Source organism: Schistocerca cancellata, chromosome 9 (assembly GCF_023864275.1).
Source record: "Schistocerca cancellata isolate TAMUIC-IGC-003103 chromosome 9, iqSchCanc2.1, whole genome shotgun sequence".
Taxonomy (NCBI): domain Eukaryota; kingdom Metazoa; phylum Arthropoda; class Insecta; order Orthoptera; family Acrididae; genus Schistocerca; species Schistocerca cancellata.
Genome location: NC_064634.1, coordinates 49,361,225 through 49,386,143, shown reverse-complemented (window position 1 = coordinate 49,386,143; position 24,919 = coordinate 49,361,225).

The following is a 24,919-nucleotide window of genomic DNA, read 5'->3' as shown; positions in this document are numbered from 1 at the left end:
AGCTACAGTGAATTTATGAAATCGCTTCAGTCATTTGTAATAGCCCTGTAATGACACTCCTGTGAAATGCACTGACACACATACGATAAGATAGCTTAGGAAGAAGGAATGTGGAAATAGGGGTTCAGCAGGTCTACTTCCTCTTCTAGGAACGGCCTGCTTTGTACCACACATCCCTATACAGTCAGCACAGTGACATACGCCAACGTGTGCCTGCACGAGCTTAACCGTTCGTCTTCCCACGCAGCTAACTGGAGAACAATCATTAGGGCACTGATTCACCGGCCATCGTAATCTGTAGGCAGGAACCTAGAGAGAGCTTTTCCTTGTTGAGTTGTATCAACGCGGAGCACGCGAGGTATTTATAACTTGCTGATAACGGGAGACCTCGCCTTGTAGCTGCTCTAGCCCGGCTCTAGGAAACAGGCTGGCCTGCAGGCCGTGATCACGCGACCCACTCTTGACGCAGACCAGCTGTTGCCGATTGGCTGCCCTGGCTAATGCAACGCACGCGTCATCGCATTCGTCGCACGTTACGAGCCCTACCGGCTGATATATTGATCGAACAGGAGCAGAATCGTGTATAATTTACTTGTATGTTTTTGGCAAGTAACAGTTTGCTTTTCTGACATTTTTTTGGCCACTGGCCATCTTCAAAAGTACTCTAAAAGCAGAAAAATTGCCAGAAAAATACACTACTGGCCGTTTAAATTGCTACACCACGAAGATGACGTGCTGCGAAATTTAACCGACAGGAAGAAGATGCTGTGATATGCAAGTGATTAGCTTTTCAGAGCATTCACAAAAGGTTGGCGCCGGTGGCCACATGAGGAAAGTTTCAATCCGATTTCTCATACACAAACAGCAGTTGACCGGCGTTGCCTGGTGAAACGTTGTTGTCATGGTGCCTCGTGTAAGGAGGAGAAATGCTTACCATCACGTTTCCGGCTTTGATAAAGGTGGGATTGCAGCCTATCGCGATTGCGGTATATCGTATCGCGACATTGCTGCTCGCGTTGGTTGAGATCCAATGCCTGTTAGCAGAATATGGAATCGGTGGGTTCAGGGGGGGTAGTACGGAACGCCGTGCTGGATCCCAACGGCCTCTTATCACTAGCAGTCGAGATGACAGGCATCTTATCCGCATGGCTGTAACGGATCGTGCAGCCACGTCTCGATCCCTCAGTCAACAGATGGTGACGTTTGCAAGACAACCATCTGCACGAACAGTTCGAAGACGTTTGCAGCAGCATGGACTATCAGCTCGGTGACCGTGGCTGCTGTTACCCTTGACGCTGCTTCACAGACAGGAGCGCCTGGGATGGTATACTCAACGACGAACCTGGGTGCACGAATGGTAAAACGTCATTTTTTCGGACGAATGCAGGTTCTGTTTAAAACAACATGATGGTCGCATCCGTGTTTGGTGACATCGCGGTGAACGCACATTGGAAGCGTGTATTCGTCATCGCCATACTGGCGTAACACCTGGCGTGATGGTATGGGGTGCCATTGGTTACACGTCTCGGTCACCTCTTGTTCGCATTGACGGCACTTTGAAGAGTGGACGTTACATTTCAGATGTGTTACGACCCGTCGCTCTACGCTTCATTCCATCCCTGCGAAACCCTACATTTCAGCAGGATAATGCACGACCGCATGTTGCAGGTCCTGTACGGGCCTTTCTGGATAGAGAAAATGTTCGACTGCTGCCCTGGCCAGCACATGCTCCAGATCTCTCACCAACTGAAAACGTCTGGCTCGTCACAATACGCCAGTCACTACTCTTGACAAACTGTGGTATCGTGTTGAAGCTGCATGGGCACCTGTACCTGTACACGCCATCCAAGCTCTGTTTGACTTAATGCCCAGGCGCATCAAGGCTGTTATTACGGCCAGGGGTGGTTGTTCTGGGTACTGATTTCTCAGGATCTATGCACCCAAATTGCGTGGAAATGTAATCATATATCAGTTCTAGTATAATATATTTGTCCAATGAATACCCGTTTATCATCAGCATTTCTTCTTGGTGTAGTAATTTTAATGGCCAGTAGTGTGATTACACATATAAATATGTTATCAGACATTATCTTCAACGTGGCAAGAACACAAAGCGATAAAATATATCAATAAAACGTAAGCATAATCGGGGAGATAAAAGGGAAACTACAGTATGACATCTTCACAGAACTTTACAAACGGGAGGAGTAAAGTATAAGAAAAAAAATTGTGTAACAACATTAACATTTACAGGTACAGACGTATAATTAGGTTGATTTATACGAAGTACATCATCTGTTGTCAGTACAAACCAAACGTGGAAACTGATAGACTTTGGCAAACAGTGCCCTGTAAATAGAAAATGAGGACACCAGGTGACACTGTAGACCGCACACACAAAGAAAAATGCCATGTCAAACAAAAGACAATCGCTTGGTACGCATTTGATGCATCGATCTGCTATGAATTTTCAAAGCTTGCATGTTAGATTACGGCTGTTAAGGTAATGTTGGGTGCATTAATATTCAATGATGAAAACAGAACAAATATAGTTCTCGTGTAACAGTGTTGTACAAAGGAGACAATACATAACGTATTTTCATATAAGATTTATGCTTGTCATAGAGTAATTTCCATTCCATCGTGATTATGGACAGACAGAACATGCAGGCTCCTATGTACTACTGATGTGAATTGTGTTACATCTGTATAAAAAAAAGAATGCGGCGGAAGGTGGTGGGGAGAACCTTTGATGTCCATATTTACTCTACCATTTACTGGGCGATTCCCTGGTGACGGTACAAATTTTCAGGGACAATGAGAAGGATAAATGTATCAATTTGAGGTAAAGGACTCCGATCAGGAAACGACAGAGTCGAAAGCTAGAAGTGAAACCGTTCTGACACCTCTGAAATTAGACCTCTTCTACTGGAGCTCCTCGCTTTTAATATTTAGAGAGAAGGTAGAATGGACCGAAACACGAAAAAATCCACTAAAAATGGGCTAAGTGCAGACCCTAAGAACAAGCACTTGTTTATCTTTTCTACTGTGAAACTCACTACTTCTGCAGAACACCTGCTCATAGCTCTTAAGCGATGCATTTTAGACCCACGGTTACTGCACATTTCTTCTTATTTTGGTCCATATTACCACCACTGAACGTTGCCTACCCTACAGTCGTAAGACCAACAGTACCGATAAATGTATTCAACTGCCAGATATATCAGAACGGCTTAGGGTCCATGCCTTAATTTGACGCATTTAGCCTTCTCCATCATCCCCGAAAGTTCGTAACATCGTCACTGACTCAGCCTGTATGTAGAACATAAAAATACGACACAAAAACCACGCCTCACAACAGATCAGCACAGGCGTTGAAGGAAGTGCGAAGTGAATAGACAAGAGCCCACATCACAACCTCATGCCTTGTAGAGCAACGAAATTATGTGGATCATGCTGCAGAATATACATCTGCCGCCGTTTATATGTTAGTGATAGTTCCAAAGATGTGCGAGCATGATTCCGAGGAGCAGGGTCGTCTTCACTTAGCAATGAATTTCTCTTGTAGCACAACGGACTCCAAATCACCTTACTTTTTGTCCATGTTACGTTAGTTGGTGTTAAGAACGTATGAAACAAGTGACATGAAAGATTTATCGTAGAATTCAGAGAAAATAGTTGCGCATAATTTGTTTTGTAAATAAAAAACGCCTTTTCTTGCTGCACTGTATTTTATTTTCCCAGACGCATTTCACCTTTTTTCACTTTAAGGCATCATCAGTGGAATCTATAACTATATAGTTATGATACACGTTTGTAGTGATACGTATTATTCGTAGATTATAGAATAGTGTACTACTTACAAATAATATACAGGGTTATTACAAATGATTGAAGCGATTTCACAGCTTTACAATAACTTTATTATTTGAGGATATTTTCACACTGCTTTGCACACACATGCAAAAACTCAAAAAGTTTTTTTAGGCATTCACAAATGTTCGATATGTGCCCCTTTAGTGATTCGGCAGACATCAAGCCGATTATCAAGTTCCTCCCACACTCGGCGCAGCATGTCCCCATCAATGACTTCGAAAGCATCGTTGATGCGAGCTCGCAGTTCTGGCACGTTTCTTGGTAGAGGAGGTTTAAACACTGAATCTTTCACATAACCCCACAGAAAGAAATCGCATGGGGTTAAGTCGGGAGAGCGTGGAGGCCATGACATGAATTGCTGATCATGATCTCCACCACGACCGATCCATCGGTTTTCCAGTCTCCTGTTTAAGAAATGCCGAACATCATGATGGAAGTGCGGTGGAGCACCATCCTGTTGAAAGATGAAGTCGGCGCTGTCGGTCTCCAGTTCTGGCATGAGCCAATTTTCCGCGGGCTACGCGTGAAACTTGCCCGCACGCGTCCAACCGTTTCTTCGCTCACTGCAGGCCGACCCGTTGATTTCCCCTTACAGAGGCATCCAGAAGCTTTAAATTGCGCATACCATCGCCGAATGGAGTTAGCAGTTAGTGGATCTTTGTTGAACTTCGTCCTGAAGTGTCGTTGCACTGTTATGACTGACTGATGTGAGTGCATTTCAAGCACGGCATACGCTTTCTCGGCTCCTGTCGCCATTTTGTCTCACTGCGCACTCGAGCGCTCTGGCGGCAGAAACCTGAAGTGCGGCTTCAGCCGAACAAAACTTTGAGTTTTTCTACGTATCTGTAGTGTGTCGTGACCATATGTCAATGAATGGAACTACAGTGAATTTATGAAATCGCTTCAATCATTTGTAATAGCCCTGTATATCAGAACAAAAGTGTATCACAACAGTACCATTAAAAAAAAAAGAGAGACCACTGATGATGCCTTAAAACGAAAAAATGCGAAACGCGTCTGGGAAAATAAAACACACTGCCGCAATAGAAGGCGTTTTTTTATTTACAAAACAAATATTTTGTTAATTGGCGACTCCATAGAGTGCTCTGTGCACAACGACCATATGATAAATAAAATTAGAAGAAAGCTTCTGTTACTGCTAATAACTAGACACGAGTGCCTATGAGCTTTAATTTGTACACTAAAGCACTGAAGATGATCATTATGTGATCGCAAATCGATTTTGCTGTTAGTAAATCATCAAAATTACGACCAACGCTGACCTTCCTTCTACTTATAAATATTTTTGTGCTTGCTGCGGAGGATGGCCATGCAAACAGACTCGTTACTTGTGGATAAATATGAAAAAAAAATGGTTCAAATGGCTCTGAGCACTATGGGACTCGACTTCTGAGGTCATCAGTCTCCTAGAACTTAGAACTACTTAAACCTAACTAACCTAAGGACATCACACACATCCATGCCCGAGGCAGGATTCGAACCTGCGACCGTAGCGGTCGCGCGCTTCCAGACTGAAGCGCCTAGAACCGCTCGGTCACACCGGCCGGCGATAAATATGAAAACTAGTGGACTATCTAATAAGTCACACTTGTAAATTGGTACGTAGAACTGTGCGTATAAGATAACAGAATGGAAAATTTCGAAACGGATTGGATTACGATGACTGGTTTAAAAAAGGGAAAAGGTCTTTGAAAAGTAATTGAGACGTTGCACTTAATGGTAGACGGCAGAAAAATCAGGCCACATTCAAAGCATTAATGCACCTAGAGTAAGTTTTTGACAATGCTAGGTGGAATAAGAGGTCACACGGGAGAGAGAGAGAGAGAGAGAGAGAGAGAGAGAGAGAGAGAGAGAGGGGTGGGTGGGAGGGAGGGAGTGTGGGTGGGAGGGGGGGGAGGGAGGGAGGGAGGGAGAGAATATGCCATAAATCTGTGAAACCCAAGTGGCAGTAATAAAACTGAAAGCACAAGGAAAACAAGTCCGTTATAAGAGTGATGTATGGCAAACTTTCAGCTTATCACAAACTTCAACTGTTACTTCGCAGTAGTTATGATAAAAGTGAAAGAACATTTCGGAACAGGAATTATTGTATAGTGGATCGCTCCCTATACTAAACTTTCTTCTATTTCCATGTTTATCTTTCTGAGACAAGATGTAATTCATTTCTGTAGGATGTCTGGTGTTTTGTCGTCAATCACGTTAACTGGCAGTAACACGCCTTTCTTTTTAAAAAAAAAGTTGCATTATTTGTTTATTGTATATTTTTCGTATAGAGAATATTGCGTAAACTTGAACATAAGACATAATGCTAAAATTAGACTAACTTCTTTTGTCATCTAACGTGAATGACACTAAATTTTTTTTACTTGATGTTTCAGGTACGCGCTGTACACAACTCAGGTGTGCTCACTGGGTAGCAGATTTCGTATTCTTTGTCTCGTTGCAACAGTAAGGTCAGTAAAAAAGAGCATGGTAAAGTTCTTTATCCACAGCATTCTTCGCCAGCGCTAACGCCATGCTTACTCCAGCTTATTCTAAACACCACGTGTATCATTGAAAATTTTGCTGTCTTCTGGTAGTTGAATACATCAGTTGCTTTCTTCTTTCCTTCCATAGCCAATTACGTAAGACTTCGTTGATGTACACCAACGTTACAATAGACTTCTCAACCACTCAAGTAAACTAGATTATATTTATTATCTCGCATTACTCCTTATTAACTATTTTCCTATTGCTGCCGACTACGCTGCATAGCATTTGGAAGATCAAGTAAACGGAGTGGATAGGGTTTTCGAAAAAAGTTCGCCAGGAAGAACACCAACAGAAATGACATTTGGGAAGTTTGTTAACTTCGAATATCTCTTCAAGTATTAGGAAGGCTCTCCAGAAAGCAAAAACATTGTACGGAAGTGAAACGTGGGCGATAAACCGTTTCAACAAGAAGGGAAGAGAAGGTTTTGAAACCTGGTGCTGCCGCCGAAGATGCTGAAGGTTAGAAGGGTAGGAAGAGATTCTAAATCAGACAGGGGAGAAAAGAAATCTATGTCGCTACATAACTAAAAGCGTTTAGTTGGATAGCACGCATCCCCATGGATAGAAGAATAATTTTGAAACTTCCTGGCAGATTAAAACTGTGTGCCCGACCGAGGCTCGAACTCGGGACCTTTGCCTTTCGCGGGCAAGTGCTCTACCATCTGAGCTACCGAAGCGCGACTCACGCCCGGTACTCCCAGCTTTACTTCTGTCAGTATCTCGTCTCCTACCTTCCAAACTCTCCTCAAAGGAGAGCTTCTGTAAAGTTTGGAAGGTAGGAGACGAGATACTGACAGAAGTAAAGCTGGGAGTACCGGGCGTGAGTCGTGCTTCGGTAGCTCAGATGGTAGAGCACTTGCCCGCGAAAGGCAAAGGTCCCGATTTCGAGTCTCGGTCGGGCACACAGTTTTAATCTGCCAGGAAGTTTCATATCAGCGCACACTCCGCTGCAGAGTGAAAATCTCATTCTGGAAATAATTGACTTGTTAACGGTAGGATTTGTGGCGGATGGGGATAAAAATTATAGAGGGAAGCGGAGGATTAACAGCAGTAAACAGGTTCAAACAAGTGCTGCATTAGTTATGCAGAGATGAAGTGACTAGCTGGTTTTAGATTAACGTGGTTCACCTGGACACAAGACTGCAACACAACATATTGCTCAAAGATCCGTTTGCCGTTCCTGGTTGAAAAAGACGTTTCAAAATGCGTTTGAAGGCTACTTTTAAAAAACAGTACGCTACCGAATAACACGTACTGTGCCATAGATTCAGATACCCGAAAGAGTGGCAGGAAAGACGCCAGTAGCCTTTGCACAAAGTGTAAATATTCGTTAAATACGCCGAGAGAGGTTTCCAGAGTAACAGACGTCATAGTTGTCTAAAAGCCAAAAAGTAAAGGCCCAAAAAGAGAGAAAATTACTGGTAGTCAAGACAATTACTAAGCAGCAGTGGGGGTATCTAAAATTACTTGTCCTGAATGTGATAAGTTTTGTACTGAAATCTGAGACCACCACGGCGGAAAACGTAGTGGATGCCGTGGGTAAGAAAAATAACCCCTTAAACAAGTCACGTCCTGTACTGAGGACTATAGGACGAGCGTCACTAATATTGTTGACGTACGAGTCTAATGTCAGCCCAGTGGAACTGGATGACTTGAGACTTGGCCACACCGAAATGCTTAGCACAACAATATTTCCAGTTCCTAGGTAACTCTGTGCAAGCAGATGACTTAGCTAGGGGGTTCCCTCGTAGACCACTTTTGGCTGAGATGTTCATGGTCCATTTTGAACAACATTGTTTGAATAAAGATCCTTTGATGTGTCTAATAAATACTGATTCAGATATGTAGATGATAGTCTCTGTGTGTGAACAGCCACTACAAGACAGCTGCCGGCCGCGGTGGCCGAGCGGTTCTAGGCGCTTCAGTCCGGAACCGCGCGACTGCCACGTCGCAGGTTCGAATCCTGCCTCGGGCATGGATGTTTGTGATGTCCTTAGGTTGGCTATTTCGTACTATGTGAAGAACACCACAGCTCAGCGTATTTTCAGTAGCAAAGATAAAAGCCAATTATTAGTCAACAGTGGTGTATACAAAATTACTTTGCCTCACTTTGGTAAATTTGACAATCAGGAAGAGACATAGTGACTTGACTGTTTGAACACAGCTGGAGGTTGCAGAAATGTGGTTCCACATTTGCTGAACATGTTCTGAGTGAGCGATAAGCGGTTACGTAATCACTGAGGTCAACGCTCACACAGAGTGCATCCCACAGTGTCCCAGAGAGCTACAACACTAAGAAGAATCGCTTCTCGGCTTTGGACAAGATCAATGTGTAGTTTTTTGTTTTTTTTTTTTTTTTTTTTTTTTTTTTTTTTTTTTTTTTTTTTTTTTGGAAAGGATAAAGGAAAGGAAATAATTTATTTAAATTCTATAATAATGAGTGAGATCACCCACGAGTTTAATTTTTTTTACAGTTGTCAATACCTTTGACCCACACTTACACAAATTCAGATTCATTTATTTTACGATGATTCCTGGTCCTGAGAACCAAGGGTATCGAAGACAGGTAATACGATTTACCCATATCTCTATTGTAGACCTCTGCAATCTGACATGCCCAATAAGCATTAACGTCACGGCTGTTAAAACTTTCTAGACCTGCAACTTTATCGACTTTAGGTCCACGTAGTAGAGTAACAGTGACCCAGCCATTACCGTGCTGATTGGCATCATTGTTGCTAAGGGTAAAGTTAAGAACTCCACCACAGAAGACTGATGAACCATGCAGGATGACTTGTGCACCTACGTAGTTCTCGCTATTAAGAGCAATATTGTCTATTGCTTTACACACTTTAGGGCGGATACGCCTTCGTCTCCTATAGTAACGTGGCATCTTCTGTGTGGGCGGTCCAAGTCTGACCCATTCTCAACAAAATTATTACTTATATAGATAAAACTGTTGCATCCTTGAGCCCCGTTTCTCGATGTACGTTTAACGGTTCTCGGCCTTCGTTTGCTGAGTGGATGATGTGGGACTGTGGATGGTAGGCCGAAAACGCAGCCTGTTGGAAGCCCTGGAAATCAACAAATAACTGGTCCACAGCACTGATTTAATTCTAAATGACCAAACACAATTTAATACTTCCCCCTCTTCTAAAATTCACGTAATACTCTGTTTTCCATTACCTCTTGCACTGTCTGTCCCTTTCCTATTCCTCCATTTTTCAGTGTCTATTCATTTTTATTTTATTGTGATTAACTATGTACTCCATATATTCTGTTGTTACAATTACTAATTCTTTCAGAATGAGATTTTCACTCTGCAGTGGAGTGTGCGCTGATGTGAAACTTCCTGGCAGATTAAAACTGTGTGCACGACCGAGACTCAAACTCGGGACCTTTGCCTTTCGCGGGCAAGTGCTCTACCATCTGAGCTACCGAAGCACGACTCACGCCCGGTACTCACAGCTTTACTTCTGCCAGTACCTCGTCTCCTACCTTCCAAACTTTACAGAAGCTTGCCCGCGAAAGGCAAAGGTCCCGAGTTCGAGTCTCGGTCGGGCACACAGTTTTAATCTGCCAGGAAGTTTCATATCAGCGCACACTCCGCTGCAGAGTGAAAATCTCATTCTGGAAACATCCCCCAGGCTGTGGCTAAGCCATGTCTCCGCAATATCCTTTCTTTCAGGAATGCTAGTTCTCCAGGTTCGCAGGAGAGCTTCTGTAAAGTTTGGAAGGTAAGAGACGAGGTACTGGCAGAAGTAAAGCTGTGAGTACCGGGCGTGAGTCGTGCTTCGGTAGCTGTGATGGTAGAGCACTTGCCCGCGAAAGGCAAAGGTACCGAGTTCGAGTCTCGGTTGGGCACACAGTTTTAATCTGCCAGGAAGTTTCACTAATTCTTTCCTTTACTTGGTTCCCGTGTCACATTCCGTCTGTAACACCTCTTGAAATAGTTCTGTCCAATGCTAACTTTATTTTACTGGGTTTATTTATTTATTTAGTGTAAACTGTTACGCAGGCACTGTTTCTCGAGTTTACAGTTAATATTCGTACTGGTTAGCTCCCTTTCCTTATTGGTCAGCTTCCTACACTTACCATTGCTTTACCGCCGTCCTGTCAATAATGACATGTACTAAATGTTTGTGCCTCAGATTAGATGTGTTATTTCTCTTCCAAGGTTGCTTACAAATATTGTAACTCCTTTGACGACGATAGTCAGTTAAAATCTGACGAACGCATTGTAAGCCGAACAGCAGTTACCCTGAATAAATTAATCTTACAGAACATTCGCAGTGCAGTGCTTTTTAATTTATTATTATGTTGTACTACCAAGAAGCGATGTGAGAATGAGTTAATATGAACGTCTTATCTCACATTTTATAGAACTTCTGTTACAATTTGTAGACAACGCCATCTCGTCGGATGATTAGATAACTGTAACTGTAGGAACATCCAGTACACTTTTTCAACCTTTAGCTGTTATAAAGTAGCGAAAAATAAATTATTTAATGAGTGTTTCGAAATTAGATTTGTTCCTTGCCTGCTCTGTTATAAGCTACAGCTTTAGAAGACGGCTGTATCTTTGATAAAAGAAATGCCTCGTCGAAGTAGAAAATTGAGTTGATGACGCCTTCCGCTGCACTTATCCCTCCCTCCCTCCCTCCCTCCAACTACCTTATCCCTAATCTCTTACCCACCCCATAGGGACCATCGCATAAACAGTTCGTCCATGTCAGTAATCACGTACGTTCCAGGCTATGAATCCAAAGATCGTGGATATTGATATTCATTCCGTGCAGTCCTTTCACGTGAAGGCTTTCCAAACCACGAGCGACGTTGAAGATTCCCTTACTTTATATAATTACTGTCAACTAATAGTATCAAAATATTCCTGGATGAATAGCTGGCACAAACCTACCACATTCTTCATTTTGCTTCAAGTCATACGAGATCAGACAGAAAAGTTGTGTGAAATGACACAGAGGAAAGTGGTTTGAAACTTTATAATGAGGAGGCGGTGGAAGGAGTCGATATCGAACTAATTACGGTACTTTTCTCGACGAAGTACATTAATTAGCCTCCTGAAAAACTTCCCTCTCTCGCGAATGTGTGTGTGTGTGTGTGTGTGTGTGTGTGTGTGTGTGTGTTTACAAGCACGTTGCACAAGCCGCATGACGTCAGCAGCGAGAACATCAAATGAAAGCCTTCTCTAACCTGAAGAGGTACAGCATTCGTCGGATGCTGTTGCAACGACATTGCTGTGTCGAAAGAGATGTTTACGTCTGGAGGAAGTGAGGACGAAACTTAAAATGTCGTATGGTCAGATACTTGGCGTTACGGAGGAAAGATGCAACGCATTTCCCCTTCACGCCGATTGCTAAAACTCCCCTCCCCTATGCTGTTACTAATGGTTTGTTGTGAGTACTTACGGGAGGCGTCATAACTTGTTTAATTACGAGGAGGGTCTGTTCGTGACTTTCTGAAGCATGCGTCCAATATCTAGAGATAGACATGTATTCCAAAAAATTTTAAGCCCTTATGGATCGGTATGATTGGCTGCTGGCTAGAAGTTTATATAATCCGAAAGAGCAGTGTCAGATCCCCTCTTTGCTATCAAATTAGTTTCATATGTGGTGTCTGCTCTTTCGAATAGCCACTAGAAATGGCGCGCGGGGTAGCCGTGCGGTCTGAGGCACCTTGTCACGGTCCGTGCTACTTCCCCCGTCGGAGGTTCGAGTCCTCTCTCGGTCGTGGGTGTGTGTGTTGTCCATAGCGTAAGTCAGTTTAAGTTACATTAAGGTGTATGTAGGCTTAGGGACCGATGACCTTAGCAGTTGGGTCCCATAAGACCATTTCCAAAATTTCCACTACCAATCAAGATACAAAGGAATTAAAGACATTAGCTACCAGATGGCACTGATTCAGATGAATGGGGGAAGTCGAAAATTTTTTCCAGATTAATATTCTAACTTGGGTCTCCTGTTTACTACACAGATGCGCTGACCACTACGCCATCCGGACACAGTGGTCATAGCAAGTGCTGTGATCACCCCACCAAGACTCCCGACAGACCCAAATTCTCAAATTATCCACACACTACCACTCTAATGCTCCTTGTCCAGTAGTGTGTGAATGAGTTGAGTATTTGGTTCTGACATGTGGTGTACTTGGGGTAGTCCCCACAGTTGCCATGACCACCGTATCCAGATGGCGTAGTGGTCAGTGCATCTGCCCAGTAATCAGGAGACACGGGTTCGAATCCCAGTCTAGCACAAATTTTCAACTTTCCCCATTGATTTAAATCAATGCCCACTGGCAGCTTTGTGTGAAATTAGTATTTTTTGATAATTTTCTTGAATGGCTTCTGCCAAATATAGGGAGAATTCTTACCAAAAATAAACAAACAAACAAATAAATAAGATAAAAATTCAGTACTGATCCTTTTATTATTCATGTTCAGTTAGCTGACGGAAGTTTAGCCCTGCACCAAATTCAACTGGAATGAATAGTAATGGGCTCTCGTAACGGATGTTATTGCATAGCTTGGTGGATGATTTGATAATGAGCTTAGGCTCAAAACTAGTCACCAACTCATAAAGAAAACTATTATTGCAACTTCGACGGTTCTCTGCAATTTATTGCTTAATTTGTTAAACCATACAGTCGCTGACATTATGCCTTTCAGAATCCTGGAAATTAGTGAATTCAGTCGATTGTTCGATCACCATCATCCTACGCTGAGTGACCTTCACTGCCTGTTTTAAAAATCGTCTCACGTATAGTGAATTAAAGTTCTTCGGAAAACAACAAAGTCAATTTTGTCGAGAATTATTGAGAGTTACATTGAACTGCTTTGGGAAGTTGATATTTGAGTTCTTAACTTCATGTAACATGAATGTAAAAAAATTACATTTGCGGGTGATCTCCTTGTTATTCATCCATCCTTATGTTCTCTGTTCATATTTGTACATATTTTGTACTACCCGTCTCTTTCTGTAGCGAACATACATTTTTTTCGATGTTTTGAAACATCTTACACCACTACACATTGTGGAACTTATTTTCTAGGCCGACCCATTGTATGAAACTATCTTCTTTAGAACGCTGAGTAAGGTTGGCAGAGCAACTCTTTGGAGCGTCTTTCTGGTGGCCGAGCTAGAAACCGCAGAAACCACAGGAAGCGGAAAGGGGCGAAGCAGCAGAGCTCCACGGAACACTGCGTTGCCCGTACGGGCGAAAGGGGGCCTCGCGAACGTCTGAGAAGACCGGCTAAATGGAGTGGGCGCGCTGCGCGGTCCGAATTAAATAGACCGGTACCCGCACGTTAGCCTCACGACCGGCTCCGAAATCTGGTTCCGGTCACTGGCTTATGCTGGCACATGTTTGCTCAACAAACTGCAGCTTAATGAGCTGACGTTTCAGAACGGGCGGCCTTTGCGATCGCCTCGGTACAGGAACGAACAGTACAACATTGGGACCATCTTCTTCTTTTGTTCCCCACTTTTCCTCCTTCGTATTCTTCCGGTTCTCCCTTTTTTCTTCTTGTTTTTCACATCCTGCTTACACTATTTATTGCTAGTTACGGTTCCCAACATTTCATCGGTCTTCCAGGATCGTGTTTCACTCTTGGCTTTTACTTATTTTTAAGCTAATCATGCAGTCCTCCTAATACCTCCCTTTCAGTCACAATATTTTATTTTTCTGTTAAATTCTGACGTGTTTCGGTACTACAACACTATTTTCAGTCACTGCACTGACATTTTTGCATCTCATCTTTGCTTCAGTATTTCGCCCAGCCGTAAATGACACAGTTCTTCATCTACATCTACATGGATACTCTGCAAATCACATTTAAGTGCCTGGCAGAGGGTTCATCGAACCACCTTCACAATTCTCTATTATTCCAATCCCGTATAGCGCGCGGAAACAATGAACACCTATATCTTTCCGTACGAGCTCTGCTTTCCCTTATTTTATCGTGGTGATCGTTCCGTCCTATGTAGGTCGGTGTCAACAAAATATTTTCGCATTCGGAGGAGAAAGTTGGCGATTGCAATTTCGTGACAAGATTCCGTCGCAACGAGAAACGCCTTTCTTTTAATGATTTCCAGCCCAAATCCCGTATCATTTCTGTGACACTCTCTCCCATATTTCGCGATAATATAAAACGTACTGCCTTTCTTTGAACTTTTTCGATGTACTCCGTCAGTCCTACCTGGTAAGGATCCCACACCGTGCAGCAGTATTCTAAAAAGAGGACAGACAAGCGTAGTGTAGGCAGTCTCCTTAGTAGGTCTGTTACATTTTCTAAGTGTTCTACCAATAAAACGCAGCCTTTGGTTACCCTTCCCCCACATTTTCTATGGGTTCCTTCCAGTTTAAGTTGTTCGTAATTGTAATACCTAGGTATTTAGTTGAATGTACGGCTTTTAGATTAGATTGATTTATCGTGTAACCGAAGTTCAACGAGTTCCTTTTAGTACTCATGTGGATGACCTCACAGTTTTCGTTATTTAGGGTCAACTGCCACTTTTGCACCATTGAGATATTTTTTCTAAATCGTTTTGCTGTCTGTCTTGGTCTTCCGATGACTTTATTAGTCGATAAACGACAGCGTCATCTGCAAACAACCGAAGACGGCTGCTCAGATAGTCTCCCAAACCGTTTATATAGATATGGAATAGATAAGGGCCTTTCTTTGCAACAAAAGCGTCTGTATAGATAAATGTACACGACATTCCATCCCAACCTAGAAAAGGTCATATTGGAATTAGACAACACAACTCAGTATGGAGAATTCAAACATTCTTCAGAAGATCGAATACATGAATAACAGTGCAGTACAATGCTTATAACAATTGGAGACTTGTAAACTATTGGAACAAGATCACATTTTTGAACAACCTAAATTCTGTATATGAAATTGTGTTGTTGTTGTTGTGGTCTTCAGTCCTGAGACTGGTTTGATGCAGCTCTCCATGCTACTCTATCCTGTGCAAGTTTCTTCATCTCCCAGTACCTACTGCAACCTACATCCTTCTGAATCTGCTTAGTGTATTCATCTCTTGGTCTCCCCCTACGATTTTTACCCTCCACGCTGCCCTCCAATACTAAGTTGGTGATCCCTTGATGCCTCAGAACATGTCCTACCAACCGATCTCTTCTTCTGGTAAAGTTGTGCCACAAACTTCTCATCTCCCCAATCCTATTCAATACTTCCTCATTAGTTATGTGATCTACCCATCTAATCTTCAGCATTCTTCTGTAGCACCACATTTCGAAAGCTTCTATTCTCTTCTTGTCCAAACTATTTACCGTCCATGTTTCACTTCCATACATGGCTACACTCCATACAAATACTTTCAGAAATGACTTCCTGACACTTAAATCTATACTCGATGTTAACAAATTTCTCTTTTTCAGAAACGCTTTCCTTGCCATTGCGAGTCTACATTTTATATCCTCTCTACTTCGACCATCATCAGTTATTTTGCTCCCCAAATAGGAAAACTCCTTTACTACTTTAAGTGTCTCATTTCCTAATCTAATACCCTCAACATCACCCGACTTAATTCGACTACATTCCATTATCCTCGTTTTGCTTTTGTTGATGTTCATCTTATATCCTCCTTTCAAGACACCATCCATTCCGTTCAACTGCTCTTCCAAGTCCTTTGCTGTCTCTGACAGAATTACAATGTCATCGGCGAACCTCAAAGTTTTTATTTCTTCTCCGTGGATTTTAATACATACTCCGAATTTTTCTTTTGTGTCCTTTATTGCTTGCTCAATATACAGATTGAATAACATAGGGGAGAGGCTACAACCCTGTCTTACTCCCTTCCCAACCACTGCTTCTCTTTCATGCCCCTCGACTCTTATAACTGCCATCTGGTTTCTGTACAAATTGTAAATAGCCTTTCGCTCCCTGTATTTTACCCCTGCCACCTTTAGAATTTGAAAGAGAGTATTCCAGTCAACATTGTCAAAAGCCTTCTCCAAGTCTACAAATGCTAGAAACGTAGGTTTGCCTTTCCTTAATCTTTCTTCTAAGATAAGTCGTAAGGTCAGTATTGCCTCACGTGTTCCCATTTTTCTACGGAATCCAAACTGATCTTCCCCGAGGTCGGCTTCTACTAGTTTTTCCATTCGTCTGTAAAGAATTCGTGTTAGTATTTTGCAGCTGTGGCTTATTAAACTGATTGTTCGGTAATTTTCACATCTGTCAACACCCGCTTTCTTTGGGATTGGAATTATTATATTCTTCCTGAAGTCTGAGGGTACCTCGCCTGTTTCATACATCTTGCTCACCAGGTGGTAGACTTTTGTCAGGACTGGCTCTCCCAAGGCTGTCAGTAGTTCCAATGGAATGTTGTCTACTCCGGGGGCCTTGTTTCGACTCAGGTCTTTCAGTGCTCTGTCAAACTCTTCACGCAGTATCGTATCTCCCATTTCATCTTCGTCTACATCCTCTTCCATTTCCATAATATTGTCCTCAAGTACATCACCCTTGTATAGACCCTCTATATACTCCTTCCACCTTTCTGCTTTCCCTTCTTTGCTTAGAACTGGGTTTCCATCTGCGCTCTTGATGTTCATGCAAGTGGTTCTCTTATCTCCAAAGGTCTCTTTAATTTTCCTGTAGGCAGTATCTATCTTACCCCTAGTGAGATACGCATCTACATCCTTACATTTGTCCTCTAGCCATCCCTGCTTAGCCATTTTGCACTTCCTGTCGATCTCATTTTTGAGACGTTTGTATTCCTTTTTGCCTGCTTCATTTACTGCATTTTTATATTTTCTCCTTTCATCAATTAAATTCAATATTTCTTCTGTTACCCAAGGATTTCTACTAGCCCTCGTCTTTTTACCTACTTGATCCTCTGCTGCCTTCACTACTTCATCCCTCAAAGCTACCCATTCTTCTTCTACTGTATTTCTTCCCCCATTCCTGTCAATTGTTCCCTTATGCTCTCCCTGAAACTCTCTACAACCTCTGGTTCTTTCAGTTTATTCAGGTCCCATCTCCTTAAATTCCCACCTTTTTGCAGTTTCTTCAGTTTTAATCTACAGGTCATAACCAATAGATTGTGGTCAGAATCCACACCTGCCCCTGGAAATTTCTTACAATTTAAAACCTGGTTCCTAAATCTCTGTCTTACCATTATATAATCTATCTGATACCTTTTAGTATCTCCAGGGTTCTTCCATGTATACAACCTTCTATCGTGATTCTTAAACCAAGTGTTAGCTATGATTAAGTTGTGCTCTGTGCAAAATTCTACCAGGCGGCTTCCTCTTTCATTTCTTAGCCCCAATCCATATTCACCTACTACGTTTTCTTCTCTCCCTTTTCCTACACTCGAATTCCAGTCACCCATGACTATTAAATTTTCGTCTCCCTTCACTATATGAATAATTTCGTTTATTTCATCATACATTTCTTCAATTTCTTCATCATCTGCAGAGCTAGTTGGCATATAAACTTGTACTACTGTAGTAGGTGTGGGCTTCGTATCTATCTTGGCCACAATAATGCGTTCACTATGCTGTTTGTAGTAGCTTACCCGCATTCCTATTTTCCTATTCATTATTAAACCCACTCCTGCATTACCCCTATTTGACTTTGTATTTATAACCCTGTATTCGCCTGACCAGAAGTCTTGTTCCTCCTGCCACCGAACTTCACTAATTCCCACTATATCTAACTTTAACCTATCCATTTCCCTTTTTAAATTTTGTAACCTACCTGCCCGATTAAGTGATCTGACATTCCACGCTCCGATCCGTAGAACGCCAGTTTTGTTTCTCCTGATAACGACGTCCTCCTGAGTAGTCCCCGCCCGGAGATCCGAATGGGGGACTATTTTACCTTCGGAATATTTTACCCAAGAGGACGCCATCATCATTTAATCATACAGTAAAGCTGCATGCCCTCGGGAAAAATTACGGCCGTTCGCAGTACCAGCACAGCAAGGCCGTTTTGGTTATTGTTACAAGGCCAGATCAGTCAATCATCCAGACTGTTGCCCTTGCAGCTACTGAAAAGGCTGCTGCCCCTCTTCAGGAACCACACGTTTGTCTGGCCTCTCAACAGATACCCCTCCGTTGTGGTTGTACCTACGGTACGGCTATCTGTATCACTGAGGCACGCAAGCCTCCCCACCAACGACAAGGTCCATGGTTCATGGGGGGGTATATGAAATTAAACTGTGTATTTCGTTCGTGAACATTATATATAGCCGGAGGGAATGTCATTTACGCATACACACAGATGCTGTAATTGAAAAACATCTATTGGCTAAGGAAGATGAGTAATAACCAAAACTGATAGCAGAATGAGATTTCCACTCTGCAGCGGAGTGTGCGCTGATATGAAACTTCCTGGCAGATTAAAACTGTGTGCCCGACCGAGACTCGAACTCGGGACCTTTGCCTTTCGCGGGCAAGTGCTCTACCAACAAAGCTACCGAAGCACTTGCCCGCGAAAGGCAAAGGTCCCGAGTTCGAGTCTCGGTCGGGCACACAGTTTTAATCTGCCAGGAAGTTTCAAAACTGATAGCAGTTATAAACTGATCATATACACGATGAATTTCGATGAACGAATGAGTATTAGTGGTTAGCCACTGGACTCGCATTCGGGAGGACGACGGTTCAATCCCGCGTCCGGCCATCCTGATTTAGGTTTTCCGTGCTTTGCCTAAATCACTCCAGGCAAATGCCGGGATGGTTCCTCTGAAAGGGCACGGCCGACTTCCTTCCTCATCCTTCCCTAATCCGATGAGACCGATGACTACGCTGTCTGGTCTCCTTCCCCAAAAAACAACAACAACGAATGAGTATTATTAGTACTTTCTTTCTTATAGAGCCAATGTTCGTCCTTCGCACTGATAAAAATGGTGCATATTTGAACTAACACTTTAATGATTTAAAATGTACTGTCGTACATGACTCCAGTGACAGATGCCAGCTGCGTTGGACTAGAACTAAAAGAGACAGACTGGAGTCGGTGTATTGCTAGTAAAAGTATCCCAATCGTAGAAGCTACAAACTCTCACAGCCCATGACGCAATGCCTGCTGGTAACTTCTCTATTTCTACTAGTGATCTTTCAGTACACGTGAAAATTACTGGCAGACTGAAACAGTGTGTCGGACCGGGATTCGATCCCAAAACCGGGCGTTCCAGAAAGACCCAAAATATAGCGTTCTCTCCTCTGTAGAGTGAAAATTTCATTGTGGCTACACTTCCCTAGGCTGTGAGAAACAAATTTCTCTGCAGTATCGTTTATTTCAAGAATGCAAATTCCACAAAGTGTACAGGAGAACTGTGAAGTTTGCATTGTGGGAGATAGATATAGTGGCGGACACTATTTTAATCTCCCAGGGATTTTCAAAAACTGCGCATGCCCGGCAGCAGTGTGAAAAATTCATTCTGTAAATAGCATCACCTCTTATGGGGTAAGTTTTTCTACGGGTAGTAAGACCGTAATAATGGATCAGGGTGCTGACACAAAGCCGAATATCACACTAGATGGCACTACTCTGCAAGTCGTTGATAACTTCTGCTATCTTGGATCTACTATAGAATCAAACATGTCTGTTGGCAAGGAAATTGATGCTCGCATTGGAAGAGCTGCGACAACTTTTGGCAAACTCTCTGCACGTCTTTGGAAAAACAACAAACTCTCTTTGACCACCAAAATTCTTGTATATCAAACTTGCGTCCTCAGCATCCTTTTGTATGCATCGGAAACATGGACTACATATGCCAAACATGAACGTCGCCTTAATGCTTTCCACATGCGGTGCCTGAGATCATTCCTCGGAGTAACGTGGAAGGACCGAGTGACCAACGAAGCAGTGCTATCTAAAACTAACTGCAACAGTATTTCAGCTATCTTGAAGCAGAGACGACTCTGCTGGCTGGGACACGTCCACCGTATGGATCCTGACAGATTACCAAGCGAGGTGATGCTTGGAGAGATCTCTCTAGCCAAAAGACCTGTAGGGAGTCCTGTATTGAGGTTCAAGGACTCCTGTAAATGAGATATGGCGAGCTTTGGAATCGACACAAACAGATGGGAGGCACGGGCTAGCATTAGACCAGACGCGTAATGATATATCATCTGGAATGTCGAAGCATGATGAAGGCTTGTTAGACAGATTAAGGCAGAAATAGCTTCGCAATGCTACACTGCTCCTGCCTCAGCAGCCAGATACACTTCTGACAATTCCGGCAAGAGATGCCGTGCTGTCATTGGCTTGACAAGTCATATGAAAAAATGCAACCCATAAACACACAGAAATCTACTTTGTAGGAATCAGTATGGGTTTCGAAAAAGACGATCGTATGAAACCCAGCTCGCGCTATTCGTCCACGAGACTCAGAGGGCCATAGACACGGGTTCACAGGTAGATGCCGTGTTTCTTGACTTCCGCAAGGCGTTCGATACAGTTCCCCACAGTCGTTTAATGAACAAAGTAAGAGCATATGGACTATCAGACCAATTGTGTGATTGCATTGAAGAGTTCCTAGATAACAGAACGCAGCATGTCATTCTCAGTGGAGAGAAGTCTTCCGAAGTAAGAGTGATTTCAGGTGTGCCGCAGGGGAGTGTCATAGGACCGTTGCTATTCACAATATACATAATTGACCTGGTGGATGACATCGGAAGTTCACTGAGGCTTTTTGCAGATGATGCTGTGGTATATCGAGAGGTTGTAACAATGGAAAATTGTACTGAAATGCAGGAGGATCTGCAGCGAATTGACGCATGGTGCAGGGAATGGCAATTTAATCTCAATGTAGACAAGTGTAATGTGCTGCAAATACATAGAAAGAAAGATCCCTTATCATTTAACTGCAATATAGCTGGTCAGCAACTGGAAGCAGTTAATCCCATAAAAAACCTGGGAGTACGCATTAGGAGTAATTTAAAATGGAATGATCATAAAAGTTGATCGTCGGAAAAGCAGATGCCAGATTGAGATTCATTGGAAGAATCCTAAGGAAATGCAATCCGAAAGCAAAAGAAGTAGGTTACAGTACGCTTGTTCGCCCACTGCTTGAATACTGCTCAGCAGTGTGGGATCCGTACCAGATAGGGTTGCTAGGAGAGATAGAGAAGATCCAACGGAGAGCAGCGCGCTTCGTTACAGGATCATTTAGTAATCGCGAAAGCGTTACGGAGATGATAGATAAACTGCAGTGGAAGACTCTGTAAGAGAGACGGTCAGTAGCTCGGTATGGGCTTTTGTTGAAGTTTCAACATACCTTCACCGAGGAGTCAAGCAGTATATTGCTCCCTCCTACGTATATCTCGCAAAGAGACCACGAGGATAAAATCAGAGAGATTAGAGCCCACACAGAGGCATACCGAAATCCTTCTTTCCACGAACAATACGAGACTGGAATAGAAGGGAGAACCTATAGAGGTACTCAAGGTACCCTCCGCCACACACCGTCAGGTGGCTTGCGGAGTATGGATGTAGATGTAGACACTGCAACAATCATCTACCAAGATGTCGTGGCGCATATATCTCTCTGTCTCTGTCTCTCTCTCTCTCTCTCTCTCTCTCTCTCTCTCTCTCTCTCTCTCTCTCTCTCTATCATATACACTCCTGGAAATTGAAATAAGAACACCGTGAATTCATTGTCCCAGGAAGGGGAAACTTTATTGACACATTCCTGGGGTCAGATACATCACATGATCACACTGACAGAACCACAGGCACATAGACACAGGCAACGCACAATGTCGGCACTAGTACAGTGTATATCCACCTTTCGCAGCAATGCAGGCTGCTATTCTCCCATGGAGACGATCGTAGAGATGCTGGATGTAGTCCTGTGGAACGGCTTGCCATGCCATTTCCACCTGGCGCCTCAGTTGGACCAGCGTTCGTGCTGGACGTGCAGACCGCGTGAGACGACGCTTCATCCAGTCCCAAACATGCTCAATGGGGGACAGATCCGGAGATCTTGCTGGCCAGGGTAGTTGACTTACACCTTCTAGAGCACGTTGGGTGGCATGGGATACATGCGGACGTGCATTGTCCTGTTGGAACAGCAAGTTCCCTTGCCGGTCTAGGAATGGTAGAACGATGGGTTCGATGACGGTTTCGATGTACCGTGCACTATTCAGTGTCCCCTCGACGATCACCAGTGGTGTACGGCCAGTGGAGGAGATCGCTCCCCACACCATGATGCCGGGTGTTGGCCCTGTGTGCCTCGGTCGTATGCAGTCCTGATTGTGGCGCTCACCTGCACGGCGCCAAACACGCATACGACCATCATTGGCACCAAGGCAGAAGCGACTCTCATCGCTGAAGACGACACGTCTCCATTCGTCCCTCCATTCACGCCTGTCGCGACACCACTGGAGGCGGGCTGCACGATGTTGGGGCGTGAGCGGAAGACGGCCTAACGGTGTGCGGGACCGTAGCCCAGCTTCATGGAGACGGTTGCGAATGGTCCTCGCCGATACCCCAGGAGCAACAGTGTCCCTAATTTGCTGGGAAGTGGCGGTGCGGTCCCCTACGACACTGCGTAGAATCCTACGGTCTTGGCGTGCATCCGTGCGTCGCTGCGGTCCGGTCCCAGGTCGACGGGCACGTGCACCTTCCGCCGACCACTGGCGACAACATCGATGTACTGTGGAGACCTCACGCCCCACGTGTTGAGCAATTCGGCGGTACGTCCACCCATCCTCCCACATGCCCACTATACGCCCTCGCTCAAAGTCCGTCAACTGCACATACGGTTCAAGTCCACGCTGTCGCGGCATGCTACCAGTGTTAGAGACTGCGATGGAGCTCCGTATGCCACGGCAAACTGGCTGACACTGACGGCGGCGGTGCACAAATGCTGCGCAGCTAGCGCAATTCGACGGCCAACACCGCGGCTTCTGGTGTGTCCGCTGTGCCGTGCGTGTGATCATTGCTTGTACAGCCCTCTCGCAGTGTCCAGAGCAAGTATGGTGGGTCTGACACACCGGTGTCAATGTGTTCTTTTTTCCATTTCCAGGAGTGTATATATACTCACAGGGTTTTACAAAAAGGTACGGCCAAACTTTCAGGAAACATTCCTCCCACACAAAGAAAGAAGATATGTTATGTGCACATGGGTCCAGAAACGCTTACTTTCCATGTTAGAGCTCATTTTATTACTTCTCTTCAAATCACATTAATCATGGAATGGAAACACACAGCAATAGAACGTACGAGCGTGACTTCAAACACTTTGTTACAGGAAATGTTGAAATGTTCTCCGTTAGCGAGGATACATGCATCCACCATCCGTCGCACGGAATGCCTGATGCGCTGATGCAGCCCTGGAGAATGGCGTATTGTATCACAGCCGTCCACAATACGAGCACGAGGAGTCTCTACATTTGGTACCGGGGTTGCGTAGACAAGAGCTTTCAAATGCCCCCATAAATGAAAGTCAAGAGGGTTGAGGTTAGGAGAGCATGGAGACCATGGAATTGGTCCGCCTCTACCAATCCATCGGTCACCGAATCTGTTGTTGAGAAGCGTACGAACATTTCCACTGAAATGTGCAGGAGCTCCATCGTGCATGAACCACATGTTGTGTCGTACTCGTAAAGGCACATGTTCTAGCAGCACAGGTAGAGTATCCCGTATGAAATCATGATAACGTGCTCCACTGAGCGTAGGTGGAAGAACATGGGGCCCAATCGAGACATCACCAACAATGCCTGCCCAAACGTTCACAAAAAATCTGTGTTGACGACGTGATTGCACAACTGCGTGCTGATTCTCGTCAGCCCACACATGTTGATGGTGAAAATTTACTATTTGATCACGTTGGAATGAAGCCTCATCCGTAAAGAGAACATTTCCACTGAAATGAGGATTGACACATTGTTGGATGAACCATACGCAGAAGTGTACCCGTGGAGGCCAATCATCTGCCGATAGTGCCTGCACACGCTGTACATGGTACGGAAACAACTGGTTCTCCCGTAGCACTCTCCATACAGTGACGTGGTCAACGTTACCATGCACAGGAGCAACTTCTCTGACGCTGACATTAGGGTTATCGTCGACTGCACGAAGAATTGCCTCGTCCATTGCAGGTATCCTCGTCGTTCTAGGTCTTCCCCAGTCGCGAGTCATAGGCTGGAATGTTCCGTGCTCCCTAAGACGCCGATCAATTGCTTCGAACGTCTTCCTGTCGGGACACCTTCGTTCTGGAAATCTGTCTCGATACAAACGTACCGCGCCACGGCTCTTGCCCCGTGCTAATCCATACATCAAATGGGCATCTGCAACTCCGCATTTGTAAACATTGCACTGACTGCAAAACCAAGTTCGTGATGAACACTAACCTGTTGATGCTACGTACTGATGTGCTTGATGTTAGTACTGTAGAGCAGTGAGTCGCATGTCAACACGAGCACCGAAATCAACATTACCTTCCTTCAATTGGGCCAACTGGCGGTGAATCGAGGAAGTACATACTGA